The 12,005-nt window shown below is 45.0% G+C and overlaps 1 pseudogene; it reads left to right on the plus strand.

Annotated features, from left to right (window-relative positions):
• Positions 1-4: 4 nt before the first annotated feature.
• Positions 5-2,455, plus strand: LOC136460977 (replication protein A 70 kDa DNA-binding subunit B-like; annotated as a pseudogene).
• The last annotated feature ends 9,550 nt before the right edge of the window (positions 2,456-12,005 follow it).

Here is a 12,005-nt window from a genome sequence, read left to right on the forward strand (position 1 = left end):
CCAGATGGAGTACACCTTGGTATCACAGATAAATCCATCAAGGCACAATTGGACCATCAAGGTTAGAGTTGCTAGGATGTGGAAGGTATCTTGGAATCCTAAGGCAACGGGTGTAACTGGCATGGAACTTCTTCTGGTTGATGAAGAGGTATGTCCCTTTCTACCTACTCATATACGCGGTTTCCCTTGAGATATGTCTGTGCAGTTAATCTAAGGCTCTCTACATCAGGGTGTGGGTATTGCAGCTTGCATCGGGCATAAAGACCTGGGAAAATTTGCTGATTCTTTAGTGGAAGGCCGCCCGTATATGATAAAAAAATTCCAAGTTAGCAGACAGCCAAGAAAGTACAACCCTGTGCCAAACCCACACACAATCTATTTTACACCGTGGACTTCGTAGAGGAGATATCTACGGCGCTGGCCGCTCAGCTTCCTCTCCATAGTTTTAATTTTGTGGACTTTGAGGCCTTAGACCGCAAGCGGAGGAGGAACGAACATGGCCTAGCAGGTAAGTACTACCCTTGCCTTGCCTGTTAAGGCTCCTTTTCTTGTCTTTCCGGGTTAGCTTATCAGGTGATGCGCTGTTTGGATTTCCATCAGATATTATTGGACAGCTTACAGTCATTCATCCTGTGGTGCGATCTAGCAGTCTAAATGGTGTGGCCGTGCGGAGGGTGCTGGAGCTACGTGATCTAAGGTTGATTCCTAAGCACTTTATGGTCTTCCTGGATTAGCATTAATTTGTTGTGACTCTTTTTTAGCGATCGTGTCATGCAAATTACTTTGTGGGGCGACCATGCAACCTCTTTTGAGGACCAGTTTCTTATTGAAACCATTGATAAAGATGAGCCCGTTGTGATTGTTTTTGCTGGGTTGCAAGTTAAGCAATACATAGGTGTGTGTTGTTTATTGTATACTTTCTATATATGATTTGTGTAACATTTAGTTGATGTTATAACCTCTCCAACACATTGTCAATGTAGGCTCCACAACATGTGTGAGCGGTGATGCCACCAGATGGTACATGAACATTGACCTTCCAGAGATGAACGCTTTTCGTGCTAGGTAATATGATGCTTCTCCTGTACTGCCTTTGCCAATTTGTAGGATGCCTAAATGGTTGTTGGTCTTGTCCTCAGTTTACAGGGGAGAGGATCTGAGGTCGTGTTCCTGCCAGGCGATGATGATGCGGACGCCGGTGTTGCTGATGATGCAAGCGCCAATAGGAAAACTGTTGCAGCCCTCCTAACATTGGATCCCCATGACATCAATGTACTGCCTCCTTCATAGCGATTCCCTATATCCGATGCTCAGATCAGGTTGCCAAAATTTGTTCTGCCCTTCCATGTAGGGTGTTCGTTTTACCTGTGATGCAACCATAAGAGAAATAGACGTTTCGAATGGTTGGTGGTATAAAGGTTGCAGTATATGCCGTCGGGGACTGAAGGCTACATTTGATGGCTTCGAATGTACAAACTGTGATGAGGATAAACCAGTGGTTATTCCCAGGTAATTCTTGCTTGGAACGGTAATGTCCCTTTAAATCAAACAAATTGTCTCAGCTTGTTCCTAATGGGTCTTCTTTTTTCCCACCCAAGCTATAAGCTGAATGCGATCGTCGAGGATCCAACTGGCCGTGTGAAAATATTTCTCTTCGGAGGAGTAGCTGAACAGGTTGTTCGGCGGACTGCCGCTGAACTTGTTGAAGAAAGCTCATCCAATCAGATTTTGCTGCCTGCACCCCTTCGCGGCCTTGTTGGTCGAAGGTATGTGTTCCAGGTGGTTATAAGTGAGCAAACCTTTAGAACCGGGCAGCTCTGCTTCCAAGCTAGGAGGGTGTTTCCTGATCCAACGTCTGTTGAGGCTCGTGGTCCTCCTGGGCGTCCGCCGCATGATCCTAGGGATCCCAAAGCTATGAACATGATTGGACCCTCAAACGTTGCCTCTACAAAAGACCGCCCAACACAAGGTCTTGCTATTTCTGAAGTTCCTAGTGATCCAGAAGGTAGCTCAACTCCACCTGATCCTGTGACAGTAGGTGGTACCAAGACCTCATCCATCAAGGGGAAGGTTGTACCCTCTGCTGTCCATGAGGACCATGGGTACGTACTTTCGTCAACTAAGTGATTGAAATTATTTGTCGTGACCGCCTAGTGTGCTCTGCTTGCCCTAGCAAATTGATTTAGAATCTATTACATTAGTTTACGCCAACATTGATCGTTATCTCTCCTTGTGTTCACCTCCCCGGGTGGAGAAGGTCCAGTGTATGGTGATTTGCTTATATGTGTGTATATTTTTTCAGCACTGTTCTAGGCAAGAGACCAAGGTCTGCTCGCAAGGAGCTATTCTCTGCAAAGAAAGGCGGACCAAGGTACCTTCTTTCTTATTACACTATTTCATTGTTTGGTTCCATCAGTTGGGTGACAAAATATTTCTAACTTGCAGTGACGAGTAAGCCTACGTCTGGCGCTTCAGCATGAATAATATATCGCTACACAGCTTCATCCAGTGCAGCTTAGTGAAAAGTGGACCGGCGTGCCATGGGTTTTGCCTGTGAGCACTTGTGTTAGCCTCTAGAGGTCCTTTGGCTCATGTATCCATTAGCCCGTTATGCTACTTTAGTAGATAAGCATCTTTGTGATTTTATCGTAGATGTAGGGTCTACGCCTCATTTGTCTCCCTGTTATAGTGGGTTAGTAGTGTGTTGGCGACAGCCATTCAGTCTACTGAACTGAAGAATAATTTGTACCCCTCCTTGTTTGTTATCGTTTCGTGTGTAATATTGGCTCAACTCGATTAGAGTGCTTTGTCTACTTTCCTTTCATGGCCCCATATCCAGTGCTTTGGACACTAGCTGGATATCTATGTCATGCCTGCACTCCCAGGTTGCCTCCCGTGTGCTACCAAGTTCTCCCAGGTTGCCTCCCCTGTGCTAACAAGTTCCTGTGAACCTTGTACTCCTAGGTTGCCTATAGGCTGTTTGGAGGCCTATACAAAATGAAACACAGTACAGTTCTCCCATGGAGATTATGGAAATCTGAATGATAGAGTTGGATCATAGGCACTCACTTGATTGCTTTGCTGCTTTTACCATTCAAAAGTCTTCACGAACCAGTGTGCCAACCTTAGATCTTGGTCGGGTTCCTACCGTAAATTCACTCGGTAGATTTGGAAAATTCTCGCTGCACAAATAAATGAACTTAGTTATTTGCGTGAAAGATTTTTTTTATGCGTGTTTTGATATGGAGAGATTAGCTTAAACAGCACAATGCAGCTCCAATTTGTTATGTTTAGGAAGCAACCCCGATTTCTAAGAACTAGAGTAGGGAAGTGGTGAGATACTGAACATCTTGAACAACCTGGCATACTATATTTTTGTCATCCAGCAAAATATGCTTCGGTAGCTTATGGAGTGTTTTTAAAATTTAAACAATTTAAGACTGACTTTGGATACGTGCATACTGTATAGAAACTAAAGGCTGTTCCAGAACTATGACGAATCATGTTGCACAGAGCACCAGCTTTTGCTTCTGGACTCCAAGCACAACACTCAAAAGGTTGTCACAAAACTACAATCAATTTTGAGGTCTGGTTCTGTTTTGTAACTTTTAAGTATATGAGATGAAGAAAATCATATTCATATGATAAAAGTGCACAATTGAAGGAAATTTAAGGATACTTGCACTCAGTAGAAAATAATCTGGAAACGCTTTTGTCATCAGTAAACCATATACTTTTAGTGAAGATAATTCAGATTTGGATTGTGGCTTGTACGTTCACAAGGTAGGTATTTGAAGAATGATTTCTACACCCAACACATGGACTTGTCCACTTGACGATTGCAAGAAACGAGAAGAAGTTATTGAAAGAGGGATTGGTTACATTAACATGCATGATTGGGCACATTGCATATTAACAGAAATTTGTGATATCCTTATCTTGACCAAGACTTTAATATACTAGTGGAATGGCGCGCGAATCCGCGCGCCCGTGTATGCAATAAGTTTGAGTACCTATGCAGTTAGTATATTTCTAGGAGTACCATGGAAAACTTAGTTAGATGAATCCTGTAGCAAAAGCTCATCCTGTAAGATGCTATCATAATTGATATAAATATATGTATATATCCAGGGAGCACAATTGACATTGCTTATGAAAAGAGCACTATCAGCTTGTATTACAGAGTTTTCATAGCGTTTGGATTGGAGTGCAGATGGCTTCAACACCTGCAACACATACACATATGGTGCAACGCAAGCATGCTTTCAGTAAGCCCAGCAGCAACTAGATGAATCGCGTCTTTTTCTTGTTTTGGAAAAACGGCAGGAGCTCTGCCCATCAATTAAGTAGAAGCAAAAACAAGAGGTTTAAGTACAGAGAAAGAAGCAGTTGAAGGTTAGGGGAAAGAAAACACAAAGGGCGCTCCACAAAAACGCCTAACCCTTCAGACCTGAAAATTACCCCCCAAAAGCCCTCCTCCTCTCCGCTATGTCGTCTTTTACTCTTGCGGCTACCTGCATAGCCGACTCAAAGGCGCTATCGAAAATCCTACGGTTCCGCTCTTTCCAGATGTTCCAGGCTGTATATATCACCAAGCCGTTGAACCGCTTCCTCTCCTCCTTTGGCACTCTAGCTGTGGTCCTCTCCCACCAAGCACTGAAGTGTGGAGGTTCCTCCCCTCCCTGGATAAGCTGGGGGTCAATGTGCTCCCATTGGAGTACTCCAAACAGTTCCGGCGAAGGGGCAAAGAAAGGATAGATGCAAGCAAGTCTCTAGGGGGCCGTTGCAAAGCACACAATGTTCACGGTGCGGCCATCCCCTTTGCTGCAGTTTTTCGCCTGTTAGCAATTTTCCTTGCACCAATATCCACATGAAGACTTTACATTTATTCTGAGCCTCCGCTTTCCAAATTGCCACACTATTGACGAGCGTGTACGACCCCCTAAACTGAACTGTGTAGGCTGACCGGGCAGAGGAGCAGTCGTCCGCTGTCCAGCGCCAAGTAATGGAGTCCTCTACATCCTGCTGTAGTTCGATTGCCTGCACTCGCAACCAAAGGGAGACGAATTCTTCCAGCTGTTCCGCCGTGTTTATCCATCCACTTAGATGGTTGGTCCAGCTGGCATTGTGGAGCTCTTGTTGTACAGACCGGTTCTTCCTCTTCGTTAGGTCTAGACAATTCAGACATATGTATTTACAGGGTATGTGGTGCAGTGGGCATGGCCTGCCAAGTAACGTTGCAATGCGCTCGGCCCCTAGCATGGTTGCAAGAATGGTTTGCACTGCGGTTGCAAGAATGGCTATTTAATGGACTCGGGGGTTCCTCTTCTAGGATAGGTCACTGCCATCATAAATGACACTGGCATCCTAGACAACCTATACCATATCATAAATGCGAAAAGAGATTCAAGGACCACCTTCCTTTGCGCTCTTGCATGGTCACCTGCATGCTGCATTGTAAATTCTTATTGTGCGTAGTAAAGTTCTTTCCTGGCAGTGTAAATTTACTGCATGCATAGATGTGACAAGAGATTCATGGTCTGAACATCGTCCTTTCGCTGCCTCTCACGGTAAATTCTGGTTGTGCATAGTAAATTTATTTCATGCCATAGATGTGTCAAGGGATTCATGGGTCATGCATCTGCACTAGCATCAGCTTTGGATGGGTCCAAGGGTGCACGTTCTGTCATGGTGTGGATGGATGCGTGTTCCCGTGCAAAAATGTTGCCAGTGGACAAGCTGCAGCTCGTGTGCACAGCCATTTTGCAGGCCAGCAGCGCATTCCAAGGAAGGAACTGGGTTAACAGTGCCAGCATTTATTCAGGTAGCCCATCCTTGTCATGTGTGTAGCTCACCTGCCAGGCATTACTCCACCTGCGCAGGCTTGGCTATTTATATGGCATGGCTATTTATATGGCACGTTCCATGCGTAGGGGCTGCACCGGCAGTCCACAAAGCAGGCATAGGTCAGGAGTCAGTAATTGAGCATTCCAAATTTATTGTTGCAATAGGTTCTTGGTATAGCTAGGGAAAAACCAGTGTGCCAACCTTAGATCTTGGTCGGGTTCCTACCGTAAATTCACTCGGTAGATTTGGAAAATTCTCGCTGCACAAATAAATGAACTTAGTTATTTGCGTGAAAGATTTTTTTAAAATCAGCAATTCAGTGACAACATATTTGGCGACAAGCCACCACGTCCCAACCTTAGTATTAGCAGCGCATGGGAAAACTTAATATCCCATTCCTTGATTGCATTCGTAGAAAGTAAGACAGGGCACACATCGTTTGCATGCAAAAAAGGCCGAGCATATGGATAGCATGCCAGCGGTGCATGACTCATACAATATAGTAGGCCGGTCCCTACCTAAATATATTACAGACCTAGGTTGACATGAAGCCACACAGCTAAATGAAATAGTAGCCTCTCCGTTTTGTTCCTCATATGTAGGCTCCTAGGACAATGTATCTAGCTCAAAAGAATGGTGCACGCCTCGGGCGACTCTTACGTGTGTTCCTCGACGTCGCTGCCACCTTATGGAGTGAGCGACTAGATTGAGCGCCATCCTCCAGCTTGAATGGCCGCTTCGTTGGGCCAGCATCATGTGTCATGCCAGATGTGATCCTTTCCTATGTAACAATTACTCAATGAAATGGTTACCAAGTTCCAGACCTTAGTTGTCTCATGTGACGAAAAAAACAACCTACATACTTTGCACCCAATGGAACAAAACTTGTATGGGCTCTTTAGCCTCTGTTTGCAGGCAACACAGAGGTTCTCTTGCTTGGACCTACGCGAGTAGAATCTATCGCCAGGCCATTTTTTAAGGTAAACCACCATAGCCCTGTTACAGACGTATTGTTGCACCCCGGCCACATCAACAAGGCTCAACACATCTCGTACGCGTACCACATCTCTGGTTGCCTTCTTCAGCACCTGCAAGATATGCTGAGTGCTTATTCAATTAAATGTTACCTATATAGGGGTGACTACACTGGGCGGATTCTAGAACCTGTAGGGTCCGGTGGGATGCATGGTGGGATACATGGTCTGCTCGGCATTGTGCACACAGAGCTTCTTGCTGTAGGTCTAGACAATTCAGACATATGTATTTACAGGGTATGTGGTGCAGTGGGCATGGCCTGCCAAGTAACGTTGCAATGCGCTCGGCCCCTAGCATGGTTGCAAGAATGGTTTGCACTGCGGTTGCAAGAATGGCTATTTAATGGACTCGGGGGTTCCTCTTCTAGGATAGGTCACTGCCATCATAAATGACACTGGCATCCTAGACAACCTATACCATATCATAAATGCGAAAAGAGATTCAAGGACCACCTTCCTTTGCGCTCTTGCATGGTCACCTGCATGCTGCATTGTAAATTTTTATTGTGCGTAGTAAAGTTCTTTCCTGGCAGTGTAAATTTACTCCATGCATAGATGTGACAAGAGATTCAGGGTCTGAACATCGTCCTTTCGCTGCCTCTCACGGTAAATTCTGGTTGTGCATAGTAAATTTATTTCATGCCATAGATGTGTCAAGGGATTCATGGGTCATGCATCTGCACTAGCATCAGCTTTGGATGGGTCCAAGGGTGCACGTTCTGTCATGGTGTGGATGGATGCGTGTTCCCGTGCAAAAATGTTGCCAGTGGACAAGCTGCAGCTCGTGTGCACAGCCATTTTGCAGGCCAGCAGCGCATTCCAAGGAAGGAACTGGGTTAACAGTGCCAGCATTTATTCAGGTAGCCCATCCTTGTCATGTGTGTAGCTCACCTGCCAGGCATTACTCCACCTGCGCAGGCTTGGCTATTTATATGGCATGGCTATTTATATGGCAAGTTCCATGCGTAGGGGCTGCACCGGCAGTCCACAAAGAAGGCATAGGTCAGGAGTCAGTAATTGAGCATTCCAAATTTATTGTTGCAATAGGTTCCTGGTATAGCTAGGGAGACAACGTTCACCCATCCACGTTCCAGGCAGTGGTCCAACCGAATAGGATCATGCACTGTCAACTAATTAATGCTATATTTAATAGCTTATTAATGTTATTTTTAGCAGCCTTAATGTTATATTTAATAGTCTACTAATGTTATTTGTAGCAGCCTTATTTTATTTTGTCCTTTCTCATACTTTGGCATGTGTCGGTGTGAATTCTTATCTCGCATAGATATAATTATATATTGTTTCCCGCCACTTGTATTACGGAAATGCATATCAAATTCTACATATATTTGTTTTATTTTAAATAAAAAAATCTTTACGGCCTATGTATGCACCAGTTGATTCTATATATATCCAAGACAATAACTTGTCGTTCATCTAGCAGGAACATGGATAAAGGTAAGAGCGTCATCATCAACGTGGACAAGGGTAAGAGTGTCGTCAACGAAGGAGCTCCGCCACTTCCCTCTGATCGTTTCGATGGTCGTGACCCGCCACTTCCCTCTGATGGTTTCGATGGTCGTGTCCCCTTGTCAGCGCTTCCGTTGGCTAATTTGCATGCCAATGTCCCCGTGCCACCACTTCCCTCCTGTACTTTGGATGCCCATGTCCCCCTGCCGCCGCTTCCGTTGGCTAATTTTCATGCCCATGTCCCCGTGCCACCACTTCCCTCCGGTTCTTTAGATGGCCATGTCCCCGTGCCCCCACTCCCGTTCGCTGCTTTGCAGCCCCCCGTGCCGCAGGTATTATTTTATTTAGTTGTTTTGGCATGGAGCACGATGGTATTGGGTTATCATGCACAGTCATTCATTGACACTATTTGGTCCATGCTGCTTCTATTTGTGCACTTTGCTTATCATGCGTATGAGTTACAGTATAGTAGCTACTCATTGGGTCCACCTATATATACACACAGATACTCTAGATCCTTATATTTCTGTCCCTTTGTTGTAGGTTCCGGTTGTACTTGATATATCACGCAAGAGCATGTTAAGACAGATTCTTCCCAAGATAGGCGCGATTATTCGCACCGAGGGAGCAGTGAAGTTGGATAACAAGAAAACGCTGGCGTGGCTGAGCATTGAGATTCGCTCCAAAGCTGGCAGCAAGGGCCTGCCAGAAGTTCAGACTTTCGAGAGTGTCCCTTTCACGAGCTTATATGAGGCAGAAGAAAGTGTTGCTGAGCAAGCAATCTGCTATTTTATAGGAAGGATGAATATTTGCATTAATGATCTGACTTATTCTGCTTTCAAGGAAACGTATAAGCAGCTGGACCACTTCATGTCTTGGTCCCAGCTTGTTGAGACTAAGTATGATACGCTGCGCATCCAAACGGACAACCTATTCAAGTCTCGTAAGGAGCTTTTGGACCGCCTTGGATCCATCTGCTCAAGCTATAGTGATATCCTTTCTTCAGCGACTCCTCTTACGTCCATCGGTGCAGAGCCGGTTGCTGGACCAGACCCACGGTATATACAACTTGTTGAACAGCTATTCAGCCTTGTCCTGGAGAACATCCCTACATACATCCCTACTGGGAGCTTTTAAAGGTATGCATGCATGCTCCTTGGTTTGTGTTGCTTCACAAGAATTGTTCTGTCATATTTTAAATGGCTCGCTAACTTACTTTTTCCGCTCCCTGGCAGGGATGCAATCACATGAGGGGCCTCTAGGAAATGTTGGCACTGCACCATGTGCTAGCCTAGCAATCTCCTATGTACTGTCCACCGAACACACCATCCCTAATGACAGCGCATGTGCAACAACCAATTCAAAGGCTTCCTTCCGTCCATCTGGTCGTGTTTTCCCATATATTGTTACCCATGTTAGGCTACTATGTCGTTGTACCGTGGACGCTATTAAGTACCTTTTATGTGTACCTTTTGTTGCTTTGTATGTACCTTTAGGTGTGTGCAGTCTCATGTATGTATTGTTCGATGTTCCTCTGTGCCCTTAGAATAAATACATGTGGTGTGCCTCTGTGGCCGTTGTGTATTTTGTATTGGGTTGAGATCTCTCCCTTCTCCCTCCGGGTTCCTTAGTTTGATAGGTGATCGTAGCATTTTAATTAAGCCAACCAAAGACTGCTTGCTTGTTCTATGGAGGCTCAGAAGCAGCATTCTCTAATTCCAACCAGTTATCTGCTAAAATATTAGATAATAAATACCATTTACTTTTGTTGCAGGATGAAACACAATCAGGACAGTCATAGTTAAAAAATCTTTATGAGGTAATCACTTGGCTTATGTGCCAATAAATACTGCGGCGTAAGAGGTGCATGGCTGAATGACTAACGGGTACATAGTATGGGCACACAGGCAAACCAAAAAAAGGTACACCGAACTAGCATCCAAAACATGTTGTAGAATTCTGAAAACATAATTAAATACTATTTTTAATCTTTCTATTTCCCTAATTGCCCTTCCAGGCACCGACAAACTGGTCTGTCTATTCCCACGCATTTAAAACCACACCCTCTCTATCCCATTCGTCTCCACTTAGAACCACCGCCCTGGCCTCACTCAGCTTTCTTGCACATTGCAGGTGAGCTATGCCCGCAGCAGCCGTGCGAACCAGCGCCATGGCATCAGAAGGGAGGGGATGTCCCCAGCAGCGCCTCAGTGGGCGTCCGGCTAGGGGGTCAGCATCCACTGGTCGTCGGCCACAGAAGGCCATGGGCTGGACGGGCGTGCGACAACGGCGTTGGGGTGGGTGGGCTATGGAGATCCGCATACCACGCACTCGATTGAAGTTGTGGATCGGCAGGTTTCAAAATGCCATTCAGGCAGCCCTAGCCTATGATGCGGCCATGGTCTGCTTATACGGTGAGCGCCTGCCAGGAAGGCGCAAGTTCAACTGCCCGGTCGGCCGGCATCCTGCAATCCCTGACCACGTCCGCATCCACCTCACCATAGCCACCATCAAGGTGATCGCTGCGGACTACGGCCGGAGATGCGCTGCCTTCCTCGCACCGCTTGTGTGCCATCCAATACCAGAAACACTGTCGGCACCGCCTGTCATGGCGACACTGCCGAGCCCTGATGGTGCTGAAGTGTTTGCTGAGGAGTCTGCTTTTTTAGCTGCCTAGGCGATGTCGGCGATGCTGGATACTGATTGTGCCTAGGTATTTTCTCAGGAGTATCTGTTTTAGCTACCTAGAAAATGAATGATTCTTTTCAGTGGGAACATCCCTTGAATCTGTGCTTTACTTTTTTTAAGAAATAGTTCTGTGTTTGCACACCATCGATTCCTGTTGTGTCCAAACAGAATTAGGTGTTTGGGTGTTAGGTCGAATTAATGTATGTGGACACATATTCAAATGCCACAGTTATAATTTGTGCCATACCATAAATGTATTGGTCACTTAGATTAAAAATATACTAAATTATGGACATATAAAAGTTGCGACGTGTGAAATATGAAAGCTTACGGGTTAGAGGTGGCCTTGTTGATATTTGCTGTTTTGAAAAGAAACGATGATGTCATGATCCTTATCGGCAAGAGGAATTCCCTGTGAATGAATGTCTCCTCATCATTTGAACCTAACAATTGAAACCACTCAGGTTTCAGAAACATTCTGCTAGCTGCATTGGTGTGCATTAATTGCAAATTAACGAGCAGAGGTTATGATTGAAGTACAGAATTAATATAGCAAGGACAAAAACCGGATAGCAAGGACAAAAAACGGATAGCATCATACTACAATACAGATAAATTAATATAGCAAATTCAGAACACAGGATAGAGGTTATGATTGAAGTACAGAATTCACCTAACATAATTGATGAAACTTTGTATTTTGTGCGCAAACAAAAAAATGGTAAATGGAGTTTAGGATTATCATGTGGGTTTTGAGCTGGTACATTAGGTTTGATATGGACATATGGTGACACATTGTGCACACTACAGTTTCTATTCTTTCAGCTTAACAGTCGGATGCAGAGGTCAGGACTACATTCAAAATACTGGTTCCTTCATCTAAAAATTGACAGAGCAAAAGGCACCAGAATTTATAAACAACATAGCCTTACCAGGAGTTGCTTGGATCTTGACATTTACTGGTGT

The sequence above is a fragment of the Miscanthus floridulus genome, chromosome 6, assembly GCF_019320115.1.
Source record: "Miscanthus floridulus cultivar M001 chromosome 6, ASM1932011v1, whole genome shotgun sequence".
Classification (NCBI taxonomy): Eukaryota; Viridiplantae; Streptophyta; class Magnoliopsida; order Poales; family Poaceae; genus Miscanthus; species Miscanthus floridulus.